Below are 16732 nucleotides of genomic sequence, written 5' to 3' on the forward strand. Positions count from 1 at the left end.
CGCAGGCTCCGGCTCGCAAATTCGATGGTCGCGATGGTCTCGACCATCGCGACCATCACAATGCACGCTCGTATAGCCTGTGGGTGGTGACCCACAGCTATACGAGCGTCCAGGAGGACGCTCCATGAAAATGGAGCCCGGCCCTCATTCAGAGCGTGCGCTCTGCTCAGAGCGTACGGCTCTGAATGAGGGCCCTTGTCATTCAGTTAAATACCCTTGTATTTAAAAAACACACACATTTCTAAGCATTGCCATACCTGAACTCTCAAACTCACCTCCCACAATCAGACACCTAACTCATGGAGCTATTTGCAGCTGCATAGGAAGCTTTGTCATTAGGTGTTTGACAGTTGGGTATACGTGTAGGATGCTGGCGGCCGCAATACCGACTGACGGCTTCCCGTCGCCTCAATCCCGGCTAGGGTTAAATGACAGGCGTCTAAAATCTAGACACCTGTCATTACCCCTATGCCGGGGGACCGGCACCCGGCATCCTGATCGACGGACAGCCGCCGGGGAGGGGGGCGATTGGGGGGAGGGTTAGGTTTGTGGCTCCCGGGGAGGACGGAGGGTTAGGCACTCCCCGGGGGACTTAGGTTTAGGCAGCGGGGAAGGGGGGGGGGTTAGGTTTAGGCACATAGAGGGGGGATTAGGGTTAGGCACTTGGGGGGGGAGGTTAGAGTTAGGTACCCCTAAGGGAGGGTTAGGGTTAGGGGGGTACGTTAGGTTAGTTAGTACTTACCTGGGGACGATCGGGATTTCCAGCGCTGTCGGGCTGCCGCTGCCGGGATCTCTTCCTCTGTCGGCCTGACACTGCCGAGATTCAAACTGCTGGCCATGCGGCCGGCGGTATTACATACCGATTCCGTAGGGATGCAGTTAAAATACCGACGGAGGGGATACCGGTGGTCAGAATGCTAGCACCGGAATCCTGACACCTGTCAGAATCCCGGCGTCAGCATCCAGACCAATAGAATACTGTAGGTAAGTAGCGGGGTTAGGGGGAGGGTTAGCATTTTGGGGAGGGTTAGGTTTAGAGTGCGGGAAGTGGGAGGTTAGGTTTAGGCACTAGAGGGGGAGGTTAGGTTTAGGCACTAGAGGGGGAGGTTAGGGTTAGGCACCGGAGAGGGATGGCTAGGGTTAGGGGGCGGGTTAGTATACCGACTGACAAAGTGTCGGTATTCTAGCCCTATTAGGAAGCGGCCGCAGGGATTCTGAACGCAGGGATCCCGTACCCATCCACTTACAGTGTTTCTGATGTGTGGTACATTGAGAATTCAGGTCCCAGTCATTGCATGCTGAGCAGTGTGGGTTTGAAATACAGGGGGAAATAACTGAAGGTGTACATATCTCCTATACATGCGAACTTAGGCGTGGGTACCAATCAAAGGTGTCTGACTCCCACCCAACCTCCCCAATACATCAGTAGAATATTGAAAATAAATTTGCAATGTTAAGGAAACATTGGATCTCACCATTGTAGGGTCAGCCATCGGAACCAAACCAAAGATGGCCCCAATGACGCATTGTTCAATTCCCGTCCCTACTATAGAGGGGAACAAACCTATACAACTGTTACATACTGAATCATTATTATGCTGTACTGATAATGTGTCCATAACAGAAAAAGCGCTCAGGGATAGTAGGTAAATTGTCGCAACCATACAAGACAAGAAAAATCAATGCTAGAACACTAGTGCATGTATCATTGCAGGGTCACGTAGGAAGGTCTCAGTATTACAGACCTCTTACATGTTCTTGATACAATTGTTCTAATACAATTTAAGTTAGGCATTTATGAAATTACATTAGGAAGCCTTATGCCGGATCATTAAACTTCCGGCGAAGGGCTTCGTGGTGCGGTGATATAATTGCGCACCTCACTGTGAAAACGATCAGTTTTATTGAATTGCAGCGGAAACCCACTGTGGTAGGCAGCGATACGAAAGGCGTCTTTACGCTGCAAAAACTAATTGCCTTCTATATGGACCCCTTAAAGTGGTAAAGGATGGATGTTTGTATTTAATGACATTATACAGGTAAAATGCATGAATTAATGATAACATTAAAGACACAATTTTCTGTGGTGTGACACCTTATTACTGTTCTGTATGTAGAGGGGAATGCGATTGTCACTCTTATAATGCACATTTTGAAGCTGCACTTTTACGCTCCAGTGGGTGTCAGTAAACAAGCCTGTGCGCCTGGCGTAGATGTACTGCTGAGCGGAAGTCTGACATTTTTTTCAAAATAAGTTTTACGCGTATTTTCGGCACAAACACCAAATAGGGCCCAAAACCAGCAATATTATACTGGAGATCACTTATAGGTGGATTTCTCACAAGGTGAAATGCCCTTTTGCCAGCAAATAGGTGTTTGCCCAGGTAGTATAGCTTTTTCTCGCTTTTCCCTATATGTGAGAGGGTTACCAATGGTTACCATATTAAATCGTTTTAAACTTGTATTGAGGCAGTAATGACCTCTGTAACCAATCATTATTCAGGTCACTTACTCAGGTCACACGCAATGCCGATATCCACGCAAATAGCCAATGTGGTTCAACCGCACAAGCGTCTAAGACACTAAAACAGCGCCTGCGTAACCACAGCGTGTACGCACAGAGCCGCAGTAGCGATTGAGATGCAGAAATGCATTGAAAATGCATCGGGCGTTCCAGGTCGGAGATGTATCGTATGTGCGGAAATGTATATCCTTGGGCCGTGTTATGAGAGTGTCGCGGGCGCGTCACAGAAACCGTTGCAAACACAGACGCTTAAATCGCTTACATGGGAGGACACACTCTGACGGACAACCTGCCCCGAGCATGAGGCTGGTGCAAGTTTCCATGGTGGGACTGATGGACGCGTCTAAAAAACGCACGAGGCGGTATTACAGCGTCTAAAGGTGCACAAAGTGGGCGTCTCAGCCCTTGCACAGTCAGGCGCATGGCTGTACACCAGGGGAAGGGCTGGTACTAGCACCAGCATAAAGTCGCAGGCGCAAGTACGGCAACAGGCGCTCAAGCTGCCGCAGCAGCGTGCGACTGTGAATAAGCCCTAGTATGTGCTGTATTTTACAGATTTCCTCTCAGAGGAACTTGTACACTATTATCACATTTATTGCTAGTTCACATAAGCATGAAGGTGGAGATACTGGAGCTACACAGGAAACCGCGTACACCAGTGAGGTACCCAAATTCCAACATATACAGGTATGACATGTACCCGGCGTGTATGAAGCGTAACACAGCATGTAATCTGAGTACACCCGGCTATTGTGTAGTCAATGCGGATGGAAGCTGATCCGGCACAGTGTAACGGGACACAGTGTTCATAGACCTGCCTGGTGCAGCCGTGTCCGATTACCTAGCGTCAAATGTATCCACGAGATAGACCCAAATACACTACATCCACTTCTGTTTGTGGCCAACACCAGGATGTAGTGAGTGTATCTGACTGACCCGACTGTTCATATGAGCCAAAGCAACAAGTACACCCACATCACTGCTCATTCTTTAACCTCACATAATGTGAGACTTGTTCTAAAGCTAACGAGCTCGCACTTCTAATTCTGAAAGTCTCATCCATCTTCATATGAGCTGGCATTATCAATGGGTTGTTTCCAAAATCTCCTTGGTCCACATCCCGACTGTCCCATTCTTGGACAGACTCCAAGTTGGTCTACCCTTGTTGCTGCCTAATATAACCTCGGCCTAGTCCCTTCTAACCCTTCTGTGGTTGAGACCTGCACCCACACTGGACCACGATATTACAGAGACCGTAACGCCTATCTCTGTGGCTGCAAATACACTGCCGTATAAAGCCTGGAGAGCTCCCAGACACACCACCCCATGTAATACTTACACCTATATGATGTATGTAGCACCATGCTTACTTAATGAAGTAAGAGGATGGACAGCTACATTTTTTGGCACTGCGTCTCTTCAGAATTACTTTGCCTCCCTGCAAGCCTTGGCGCTGTTCTAGTTTGCAGAAGCATCTTCCAATAGCAGAGAGCAGGCAGTTATGCCAGGAGTAAGCCAAGCACGCTATTAGTATTAGCACAGGGTGCAGGGCTGAGCCTTTGATGGACTCTCTCAGCCACAACAGGAACAGCAGAACATGCCGGAGTGAGCATTTGTGAACAGGCTCAGTCATTACTGGAATAGTAAGAAGTGTAGGGCTGGGAGTTTGATAAACATGCTTGGGTCATTACCAGAATGGTAAAGAGTAGGAGTGGCCATTTAATACATTTGATCAGTCATTACTGAAATAGCAGATTGTGTAGTGCTGAGAGATCTTTGAACTTGCTCAGTCAATATGGGAATAACAGTGAGTGTAGTACTGGGTGTTTGATGAACCTGCTAAGACATTCCTGGAATAGTAGAAAGTGTAGTACTGGGCGCTTGATGAACTTGCTCAGATATTACTAGAATAGTAGAGAGTATAGTACTGGGTGTTTAATGAACTTGCTCAGACATTACTAGAATAGCAGAGAATGTAGTACTGGACATTGATGAACTTGTTCAGTCATTACTAGAATAGCAGTGAGTGTAGTACTGGGCGCTTGATGAACCTCCTCAGACATTACTGGAATAGCAGAAAGTGTAGGACTGGTGTTTGATGAACTTGCTCAGACATTATTGGAATAGTAGAGTGTGTAGGGCAGAGAGATTGCTGAACTTGCTCAGGCATTATAGGAATACAAGGGAGTGTAGTACTGGGCGTTTGATGAACCTCCTCAAACATTACTGGAATAGTAGAGAGTGTAGTACTGGCGTTTGATGAACTTGCTCAGACATTACTGGAATAGGAGAGAGTGCAGGACTGGTGTTTGCTGAACCTCCTCAGACATTACTGGAATAGTAGAAAGTGTAGTACTGGGCGTTTCATGAACTTGCTCAGACATTACTAGAATAGTATAAAGTGTAGTACTGGGCATTTCATGAACTTGCTCAGGCATTACTAGAATAGTATAAAGTGTAGTACTGGGCGTTTCATGAACTTGCTCAGGCATTACTAGCATAGTATAAAGTGTAGTACTGGGCATTTCATGAACTTGCTCAGGCATTACTGGAATAGCATAGAGTGCAGGACTGGGTGCTTGATGAACCTCCTCAGACATTACTGGAATAGCAGAAAGTCTAGGACTGGTGTTTGATGAACTTGCTCAGACATTACTAGAATATTAGAGAGTGTAGTACTGGGCGTTTCATGAACTTGCTCAGACATTACTAGAATAGTAGAGAGTGTAGTACTGGGCGTTTGATGAACCTGCTCAGGCATTACTAGAATAGCAGAGAGTGTAGCTGGTGTTTGCTGAACCTCCTCAGACATTACTGGAATAGTAGAAAGTGTAGTACTGGACGTTTGATGAACTTGCTCAGACATTACTAGAATAGCAGAGACTGAAGGATTGGTGTTTGCTGAACCTCCTCAGACATTACTGGAATAGTAGAAAGTGTAGTACTGGGCGTTTGATGAACCTCCTCAGACATTAATGGAATAGCAGAAAGTGTAGTCCTGGGTGTTTCATGAACTTGCTCAGACATTACTAGAATAGCAGAGAGTGTAGTCCTGGGCGTTTCATGAACTTGCTCAGACATTACTAGAATAGTATAAAGTGTAGTACTGGGCGTTTCATGAACTTGCTCAGGCATTACTAGAATAGCATAGAGTGCAGGACTGGGTGCTTGATGAACCTCCTCAGACATTACTTGAATAGCAGAAAGTCTAGGACTGGTGTTTGCTGAACCTCCTCAGACATTACTGGAATAGTAGAAAGTGTAGTACTGGGCGTTTGATGAACCTCCTCAGACATTACTGGAATAGCAGAAAGTGTAGTCCTGGGCGTTTCATGAACTTGCTCAGACATTACTAGAATAGCAGAGAGTGTAGTCCTGGGCGTTTCATGAACTTGCTCAGACATTACTAGAATAGTATAAAGTGTAGTACTGGGCGTTTCATGAACTTGCTCAGACATTACTAGAATAGTATAAAGTGTAGTACTGGGCGTTTCATGAACTTGCTCAGGCATTACTAGAATAGCATAGAGTTCAGGACTGGGTGCTTGATGAACCTCCTCAGACATTACTTGAATAGCAGAAAGTCTAGGACTGGTGTTTGCTGAACCTCCTCAGACATTACTGGAATAGTAGAAAGTGTAGTACTGGGCGTTTGATGAACCTCCTCAGACATTACTGGAATAGCAGAAAGTGTAGTCCTGGGCGTTTCATGAACTTGCTCAGACATTACTAGAATAGCAGAGAGTGTAGTCCTGGGCGTTTCATGAACTTGCTCAGACATTACTAGAATAGTATAAAGTGTAGTACTGGGCGTTTCATGAACTTGCTCAGGCATTACTGGAATAGCATAGAGTGCAGGACTGGGTGCTTGATGAACCTCCTCAGACATTACTGGAATAGCAGAAAGTCTAGGACTGGTGTTTGATGAACTTGCTCAGACATTAATAGAATAGTAGAGAGTGTAGTACTGGGCGTTTGATGAACTTGCTCAGACATTACTAGAATAGTAGAGAGTGTAGTACTGGGCGTTTCATGAACTTGCTCAGACATTACTAGAATAGTAGAGAGTGTAGTACTGGGCGTTTCATGAACTTGCTCAGACATTACTAGAATAGTAGAGAGTGTAGTATTAGAAGTTTCATGAACTTGCTCAGACATTACTAGAATAGTAGAGAGTGTAGTATTAGAAGTTTCATGAACTTGTTCAGACATTACTAGAATAGTAGAGAGTGTAGTACTGGGCGTTTCATGAACTTGCTCAGACATTACTAGAATAGTAGAGAGTTTAGTATTGTGCGTTTCATGAACTTGCTCAGATATTACAGGAATAGCAGAGAGAAATGCACTAGGCATTTGATAAACATGCTAGGGTCATTATTGAAAATAGCAGAAAATATAGGGTAGGGTTTCGGGTGTACATGTTATAGCCGAAATAATGGGTGCTGGAGGGCAACAGTGAGGTGAGTTTCCCATCATGCACTGCTCCTGTACATGAGAACTGTCAGTTCCCATTAACATCAGCACTCACCATACAGCAGGCAATAGATGCGACTCCACCAAGCAGCCCGCGGCTAATGACCTACTCCCCGATATATCATTAACCATTTCCATTCTAAAAGCACAACTAGAAGGGAAGTTCATTAGTCGACTCCGCAATCCTAAAATGACAGCGCACACAGGGGCAGATGTATGAATCTCTGGGAAGTGGTAAAGTGGAGAGTGATAAACAACCAACCAATCAGCTCCCAACTGTCATTTTTCAAACACAGCCTGTAACATGACAGTTAGGAACTGAGTGGCTGGTAGATTATCACTCTGCACTTTATCACTTTCCAGAGCTTCATACATCTGCCCCAGAGAGAGGGGATCTGCAGCACTGGAGGGACTGGCAATGAGAGGGTTAGGAAAGGATGACAATAGAACCAGGGCTTGTGCTCATTGCACATATTGTGTCTGGACTGGAAATGAAGTGTTACAACATTGCCTCTTTAATCACAGCCAGGTGATACTGTGGGCCCCCAGGGGACCGGCTGACATATTGATTACACATCTACAGCAATTACCTACACTCAAGCTAGTTTATAGCTATGTGGGGAGCAGCAACACGGTCACTGGGAGGCCTGAGAAAAGCGAGGGACAGGCTGATGGTCCCACATACTGAGGGATATAGGGCCTGATTCAGAGCCGTTCGCTATTTGTGGTCGTTCGTTCAAAAACAAGGGGTGGCTATTCAAATGATCCGTTCGCAAATTGCAGTCTGTTCCCACCTCTAAGTCTGAACGAGCGAGCAAAACATATGCTCGTTTTTTTGATAAAAACGCCCCCTGGCCGCACGCACCATACGTCATGTCCGCTATTTATTAGATTAATCGAGTACATCGTACAGCGTATGAACTGCTCGCTATTCTTGTGGTTGGTGTTTTCAACCGCTATTTTGCGAGCAGTTCTGAGTTAAAAAAAACCAAGTGACGTGGTCAATGACGCTGCTGTATTAATTATGCACTCCCTTAAAACGCCCGTTTTGACCTTTAAGCACGCCTGCGTTCGGATCTCCACTCCCCGTTTTCAAGCACCTTCCCCTGTTACCACCCACATACGCCTCATTCTGTCACTCAAAATAGCAGGCCCTCGCTATATTGCGTATCAACGATTTTCGGCCGCACTGACTGCTTCGCGCATGCGTACTAAAAACCGTACGCATGCGCAGATGTGCGAACATCGCTCGGAACGAGCGTACTTCCGCTAGCGAGTGGCTCTGAATGAGGGCCATAGAACATAAAAGGTCAGACTGTGACAGTGCGTACGAGTCAGTCAGTGAGTGTGACTTATGTGACAGTGAGTACAGATCAGTGAGTGTGACTTATGTGACCAGGAGTACAGATCAGTGAGTGTGACTTATGTGACAGCGAGTACAGATCGATTAGTGAGTGGGAGTCCTTTTACAGTGAGTATGAGTCAGTCAGTGAATGTGATTGTTGTGACAGTGAGTACAGGTCAGTGAGTGTGATTCTTGCAAGAGTGAGTATAGGTCAGTGAGTGAGTGTGACTGTTGTGACAGAGTACAGGTCAGTAAGTGAGTGTAATTGTTGTGACAGTGAGTACAGGTCAGTGAGTGTGATTCTTGTAAGAGTGAGTATAGGTCAGTAAGTGAGTGTGATTGTTGTGACAGTGAGTATAGGTCAGTAAGTGAGTGTGATTGTTGTGACAGTGAGTATAGGTCAGTAAGTGAGTATGATTGTTGTGACAGTGAGTATAGGTCAGTAAGTGAGTGTGACTGTTGTGACAGTGAGTATAGGTCAGTAAGTGAGTATGATTGTTGTGACAGTGAGTACAGATCAGTGAGTGTGACTTATGTGACAGTGAGTACAGATCAGTGAGTGTGACTTATGTGACAGTGAGTACAGATCGATTAGTGAGTGAGTCCTTTTACAGTGAGTACGAGTCAGTCAGTGAGTGTAATTGACAGAGTACAGGTCAGTAAGTGTGACCGTTGTGCCAGTAAGTACAGGTCAGTGGGTGAGTGTGATTCTTGTAAGAGTGAGTTTAACTGTTGTGACAGAGTAAAGGTCAGTGAGTGAGTGTGATTGTTGTGACAGTGAGTATAGGTCAGTAAGTGAGTGTGACTGTTGTGACCGTGAGTACAGGTCAGTGAGTGAGTGTGATGCTTGTAAGAGTGAGTATAGATCAGTAAGTGAGTGTGATTGTTGTGACAGAGTACAGGTCAGTAAGTGTGACAATTGTGCCAGTAAGTACAGGTCAGTGGGAGAGTATGATTCTTGTAAGAGTGTGTATAGGTCAGTAAGTGAGTATGATTGTTGTGACAGAGTACAGGTCAGTAACTGTGATTGTTGTGACCATGAGTACAGGTCAGTGAGTGAGTGTGATTGTTGTAAGAGTGAGCACAGGTCAGTGAGTGAGTGGGATTCTTGTATGAGTGAGTATAGGACAGTAAGTGAGTGTGACTGTTGTGACAGTGAGTACAGGTCAGTGAGTGAGTGTGATTGTTGTAAGAGTGAGTATAGGTCAGTAAGTGAGTGTGATTGTTGTGACAGTGAGTACAGGTCAGTGAGTGAGTGGGATTCTTGTAAGAGTGAGTATAGGACAGTAAGTGAGTGTGACTGTTGTGACAGTGAGTACAGGTCAGTGAATGAGTGTGATTCTTGTAAGAGTGAGTATAGGTCAGTAAGTGAGTGTGGTTGTTGTGACAGTGATTTTGGTCAGTAAGTGAGTATGATTGTTGTGACAGTGAGTATAGGTCAGTAAGTGAGTGTGACTGTTGTGACAGTGAGTATAGGTCAGTAAGTATGATTGTTGTGACAGTGAGTATAGGTCAGTCAGTGAGTGTGACTTATGTGACAGTGAGTACAGATCAGTGAGTGTGACTTATGTGACAGTGAGTACAGACCAGTGAGTGTGACTTATGTGACTGAGTACAGATCGATTAGTGAGTGGGAGTCCTTTTACAGTGAGTACGAGTCAGTCAGTGAGTGTAATTGTTGTGACAGAGTACAGGTCAGTAAGTGTGACCGTTGTGCCAGTAAGTACAGGTCAGTGGGTGAGTGTGATTCTTGTAAGATTGTGACTGTTGTGACAGAGTAAAGGTCAGTAAGTGAGTGTGACTGTTGTGACCGTGAGTACAGGTCAGTGAGTGAGTGTGATGCTTGTAAGAGTGAGTATAGAACAGTAAGTGAGCGTGATTGTTGTGACAGAGTACAGGTCAGTAAGTGTGACCATTGTGCCAGTAAGTACAGGTCAGTGGGTGAGTATGATTCTTGTAAGAGTGTGTATAGGTCAGTAAGTGAGTATGATTGTTGTGACAGAGTACAGGTCAGTAACTGTGATTGTTGTGAGCATGAGTACAGGTCAGTGAGTGAGTGTGATTGTTGTAAGAGTGAGTATAGGTCAGTAAGTGAGTGTGATTGTTGTGACAGAGTACAGGTCAGTAAGTGAGTGTGACTGTTGTGACCGTGAGTACAGGTCAGTGAGTGAGTGTGATGCTTGTAAGAGTGAGTATAGATCAGTAAGTGAGTGTGATTGTTGTGACAGAGCGCAGGTCAGTAAGTGTGACCATTGTGCCAGTAAGTACAGGTCAGTGGGTGAGTATGATTCTTGTAAGAGTGAGTGTGATTGTTGTGACAGAGTACAGGTCAGTAGGTGAATGTGATTGTTGTGACAGTGAGTACAGGTCAGTGAGTGAGTGGGATTCTTGTAAGAGTGAGTATAGGACAGTAAGTGAGTGTGACTGTTGTGACAGTGAGTATAGGTCAGTGAGTATGATTGTTGTGACAGTGAGTATAGGTCAGTAAGTGAGTGTGACTGTTGTGACAGTGAGTATAAGTCAGTAACTGAGTGTGATTTCAGTGAGTATAGGACAGTAAGTGAGTGTGACTATTGTGACAGTGAGTACAGGTCAGTGAGAGAGTGTGACTGTTGTGACAGAGTACAGGTCAGTAAGTGAGTGTGGCTGTTGTGACAGAGTACAGGTCAGTATGTGAGTGTGACTTTGTGACCATGAGTACAGGTCAGTGAGTGACTGTGATTCTTGTAAGAGTGAGTATAGGTCAGTGAGTGTGATTTCAGTGAGTACAGGTCAGTAAGTGGGTGTGGCTGTTGTGACAGAGTACAGGTCAGTATGTGAGTGTGACTGTTGTGACCATGAGTACAGGTCAGTGAGTGACTGTGATTCTTGTAAGAGTGAGTATAGGTCAGTGAGTGTGATTTCAGTGAGTATAGGTCAGTAAGTGAGTGTGACTATTGTTACAGTGAGTACAGGTCAGTGAGTGAGTGTGACTACTGTGACAGAGTACAGGTCAGTGAGTGACTGTGATTCTTGTAAGAGTGAGTATAGGTCAGTGAGTGTGATTTCAGTGAGTATAGTGAGTGTGACTGCTGTGACAGAGTACAAGGTCAGTAAGTGAGTGTGACTGTTGTGACAGAGTACAGGTCAGTGAGTGACTGTGATTATTGTAAGAGTGAGTATTGGTCAGTAAGTGAGTGTGACTGTTGTGACCATGAGTACAGGTCAGTGAGTGACTGTGATTCTTGAAAGAGTGAGTATAGGTCAGTGAGTGTGATTTCAGTAAGTACAGGTCAGTGGGTGAGTGTGATTCTTGTAAGAGTGAGTGTGACTGTTGTGACAGAAAAAAGGTCAGTGAGTGTGATTGTTGTGACAGTGAGTACAGGTCAGTGAGTGAATGTGACTGTTGTGACCATGAGCACAGGTCAGTGAGTGACTCTGATTCTTATAAGAGTGAGTATAGGTCAGTGAGTGTGATTTCAGTGAGTGTAGGTTAGTGAGTGTGACTGTTGTTACAGTGAGTACAGGTCAGTGAGTGAGTGTGACTGCTGTGACAGAGTACAGGTCAGTAAGTGAGTGTGACAGAGTACAGGTCAGTGAGTGACTGTGATTATTGTGACAGTGAGTATAGGTCAGTGAGTGAGTGTGATTGCTGTGACAGTGAGTACAGCTCAGTAAGTGAGTGTGATTGTTGTGACAGCGAGTTAGGTCAGTAAGTGAGTGTGATTGTTGGGACAGTGACTACTAAGTGAGTGTGATTTCAGTGAGTATAGGTCAGTAAGTGAGTGTGATTGTTGTGACAGTGAGCAAGGTCAGTGAGTGAGTGTGATTGTTGTGAAACTAAGTACAGGTCATTAAGTGAGTGTGATTGTTATGACAGTGAGTATAGGTCAGTTAGTGAGTGTGATTGTTGTGAGAATGAGTACAGATCAGTAATTATGAGTCATGTGATAGTGAGTACAGGTCAGTTGATGAATGTGACTGTTGTGTAAGTAAGTACAGGTCAGTTGGCGACCTGTTGTGTCAGTGAGTACAGGTCAGTTGATGAAAGTGCCTGTTGTGTCAGGGAGTACAAGTCAGTTAGTGAGTGATGTGATTGTGTGTACAGGTCAGTTAGTGAGTTTGAGTGATGTGACAGTAAGTACAGGTCAGTTAGCAAGTGCTGTGAAAGTGAGTTCAGGTCATTCAGTAAGTTTAAATAATGTGACAGTGAGCACACGTCAGTTAGTGATTGTGTGTTGTGACAGTGAGCGCAGGTCAGTTAGTGATTGTGTGTTGTGACAGTGAGCGCAGGTCAGTTAGTGATTGTGTGTTGTAATAGTGGGTAAAGGTATGGACGGTACATATATATATATTTTTTTTAATCCAATAAGTTTTTATTGATTTTTTTTTTATGCATACTAAAACAATAACAAATTACATAAAACAATACCAGTAGTTAAACAGCTTGTACAATATTACATACAATGGTGTATAATAAAGAGAAATACAAAGATACTGATACATGTGTGGTCTCAATTCTTACCATTTAAACAGCACAGAAAAAAGAAATAATAAGAAATTCAGATACAACAATCAAATTGAACACCAGGTTGCACATAGTACATTAATAATATAAAGAAACTTGAGCATTATATAAGGGTTACCAGTAAGAAAAGATGCACAAAGCAAAACTTGTTGCAATATAAAGAAAAACATATCCATCATATTGCCCCAGAAATAGGCATAAGAAATCTGGACAGGTCTGCCCTTGTACGATCATAAGGAGAGTCCAGCTTGGATCGTACATATTTAGGGCAGCATGGAAATGGGGGGGTTAATATATCAAGACCCCTCATAAATAACAATTTACTAAGACTGCTTAGTATGGTGATTGAAAATGTTGATTCAAGCAATTTATCCAACAGATATCCGGGGTAGCCGAGTGATGGTCAGTTCCCCAGCGGCAGCGTTACCACTCGGCAGGCCAATCAGTTGCCAATCCGCATATGCTTGAGCCAGCTGCCCTTACTTTCCCCGGCGATCAGGCTGATGGTTTATCACAGTGATGGAAACAAATCCCTCATTGAGGAAAGTGTCTCTCACATGGAGTACCCATCTCCAGTCTCTCTCTCACATGGAGTACCCATCTCCAGTCTCTCTCTCACATGGTGTACCCATCTCCAGTCTCTCTCTCTCACATGGTGTACCCATCTCCAGTCTCTCTCTCACATGGTGTACCCATCTCCAGTCTCTCTCTCACATGGTGTACCCATCTCCAGTCTCTCTCTCACATGGTGTACCCATCTCCAGTCTCTCTCTCACATGGTGTACCCATCTCCAGTCTCTCTCTCTCACATGGTGTACCCATCTCCAGTCTCTCTCTCACATGGTGTACCCATCTCCAGTCTCTCTCTCTCACGTGGTGTACCCATCTCCAGTCTCTCTCTCACATGGTGTACCCATCTCCAGTCTCTCTCTCTCACATGGTGTACCCATCTCCAGTCTCTCTCTCTCACATGGTGTACCCATCTCCAGTCTCTCTCTCACATGGTGTACCCATCTCCAGTCTCTCTCTCACATGGTGTACCCATCTCCAGTCTCTCTCTCACATGGAGTACCCATCTCCAGTCTCTCTCTCACATGGAGTACCCATCTCCAGTCTCTCTCTCACATGGAGTACCCATCTCCAGTCTCTCTCTCACATGGTGTACCCATCTCCAGTCTCTCTCTCTCACATGGTGTACCCATCTCCAGTCTCTCTCTCACATGGTGTACCCATCTCCAGTCTCTCTCTCACATGGTGTACCCATCTCCAGTCTCTCTCTCACATGGAGTACCCATCTCCAGTCTCTCTCTCACATGGTGTACCCATCTCCAGTCTCTCTCTCTCACATGGTGTACCCATCTCCAGTCTCTCTCTCACATGGTGTACCCATCTCCAGTCTCTCTCTCTCACGTGGTGTACCCATCTCCAGTTTCTCTCTCTCACGTGGTGTACCCATCTCCAGTTTCTCTCTCACATGGTGTACCCATCTCCAGTCTCTCTCTCACATAGTGTACCATCTCCAGTCTCTCTCTCATGTGGTGTACCCATCTCCAGACTCTCTCTCACATGGTGTACCCATCTCCAGTCTCTCTCACGTGGTGTACCCATCTCCAGTCTCTCTCTCACATGGTGTACCATCTCCAGTCTCTCTCTCACGTGGTGTACCCATCTCCAGTCTCTCTCTCACATGGAGTACCCATCTCCAGTCTCTCTCTCACATGGTGTACCCATCTCCAGTCTCTCTCACATGGTGTACCCATCTCCAGTCTCTCTCTCACATGGAGTACCCATCTCCAGTCTCTCTCTCACATGGAGTACCCATCTCCAGTCTCTCTCTCACATGGTGTACCCATCTCCAGTCTCTCTCTCACATGGAGTACCCATCTCCAGTCTCTCTCTCACATGGTGTACCCATCTCCAGTCTCTCTCTCACATGGTGTACCCATCTCCAGTCTCTCTCTCACATGGAGTACCCATCTCCAGTCTCTCTCTCACATGGTGTACCCATCTCCAGTCTCTCTCTCTCACATGGTGTACCCATCTCCAGTCTCTCTCTCACATGGTGTACCCATCTCCAGTCTCTCTCTCTCACGTGGTGTACCCATCTCCAGTTTCTCTCTCTCACGTGGTGTACCCATCTCCAGTTTCTCTCTCACATGGTGTACCCATCTCCAGTCTCTCTCTCACATAGTGTACCATCTCCAGTCTCTCTCTCATGTGGTGTACCCATCTCCAGACTCTCTCTCACATGGTGTACCCATCTCCAGTCTCTCTCACGTGGTGTACCCATCTCCAGTCTCTCTCTCACATGGTGTACCATCTCCAGTCTCTCTCTCACATGGTGTACCCATCTCCAGTCTCTCTCTCACATGGTGTACCCATCTCCAGTCTCTCTCTCTCACATGGTGTACCCATCTCCAGTCTCTCTCTCTCACATGGTGTACCCATCTCCAGTCTCTCTCTCACATGGTGTACCCATCTCCAGTCTCTCTCTCTCACATGGTGTACCCATCTCCAGTCTCTCTCTCACATGGTGTACCCATCTCCAGTCTCTCTCTCTCACATGGTGTACCCATCTCCAGTCTCTCTCTCACATGGTGTACCCATCTCCAGTCTCTCTCTCACATGGTGTACCCATCTCCAGTCTCTCTCTCACATGGAGTACCCATCTCCAGTCTCTCTCTCACATGGAGTACCCATCTCCAGTCTCTCTCTCACATGGTATACCCATCTCCAGTCTTTCTCTCACATACAGGGGTATTAATATGGGAGCGATAACATCTTTTTTGCGTTAATATCGCAATTATGACGTCATTATCGCAGGTTTTACTTTTACACCCTATTCAATTTCAAAGACTTATCGCAGTTTTGACAAGTCTTTGATAAAAAACGGTGGTAAGTTTTCACCATTGAATAGGTGTCGAAAAAAAGTGCAGAATTGGGGTTTAGGGGTGCAGGCTTAAAAAAAATAGCCTGCACCCCTGAGAAAGACATTTAAAAAAGTAAAAAAAAAAAATAGAGACACCCCAAAAAATTAACTTAAAAATTGGGATGCAAGAAAAAAATGGGGAAAAATTGTTTAACAATAGGGAAATAGGTTCAGGGCTATTCTGCATGTATGCGGCAGGTGTTTTGAAGAATAGTATTATAGCAGCAGGTGCACATATGCAGAATTTTTACAAATTTACTTTAGGGACATCAACATATGCTAGTACCCATTTCATGTACCCCAAATTTGATGGGACCACTTAAAAAAATGAAAAAAATAACCTAAGTGCTCTTCTGCACCACTTCTTCAATGTAGGGAAAAAAACACCTGCTGCAGCTATTTAAATCCCCGACTTTCAATTAAAGGCTAAAACGGGGGTACCCATAGTGTTCCCCCATGTTTTTACAACTTTAGGGGGGTCTTACAATTATTTTAAGGAAAAATTTGTAACTTTACGCAAATCCAACTTCGGAGTTTCCCGTTTTCGTTAATTTTATATTGAATACGGGGATAAGCGGGAGCGCGCACCAGACTTAACGCAGAAAAAAACTCCGTTATAAACCGTTAACTTCGGCAGTGAAGTTAACGTTTCATATTGAATACCCCTCATAGTGTACCCATCTCCAGTCTCTCTCTCACATGGTGTATCCATCTCCAGTCTCTCTCTCACATGGTGTACCCATCTCCAGTCTCTCTCTCACATGGTGTACCCATCTACTGTCTCTCTCTCACATGGTGTACCCATCTACTGTCTCTCTCTCACATGGTGTACCCATCTACTGGCTCTCTCTCTCACATGGTGTACCCATCTACTGGCTCTCTCTCTCTCACATGGTGTACCCATCTACTGGCTCTCTCTCTCTCACATGGTGTACCAATCTACTGTCTCTCTCT

General features: G+C 45.2%; 1 protein-coding gene across 28 annotated transcripts in view; it reads right to left on the reverse strand.

Annotated features, from left to right (window-relative positions):
- Positions 1 to 16732, reverse strand: part of NRXN3 (neurexin 3) — a 637781-nt gene that overhangs the window by 604741 nt on the left and 16308 nt on the right. The window lies entirely within an intron of this gene.

Source organism: Taudactylus pleione, unplaced genomic scaffold, assembly GCF_031769625.1.
Source record: "Taudactylus pleione unplaced genomic scaffold, aTauple2 ptg000987l, whole genome shotgun sequence".
Taxonomy (NCBI): Eukaryota; Metazoa; Chordata; class Amphibia; order Anura; family Myobatrachidae; genus Taudactylus; species Taudactylus pleione.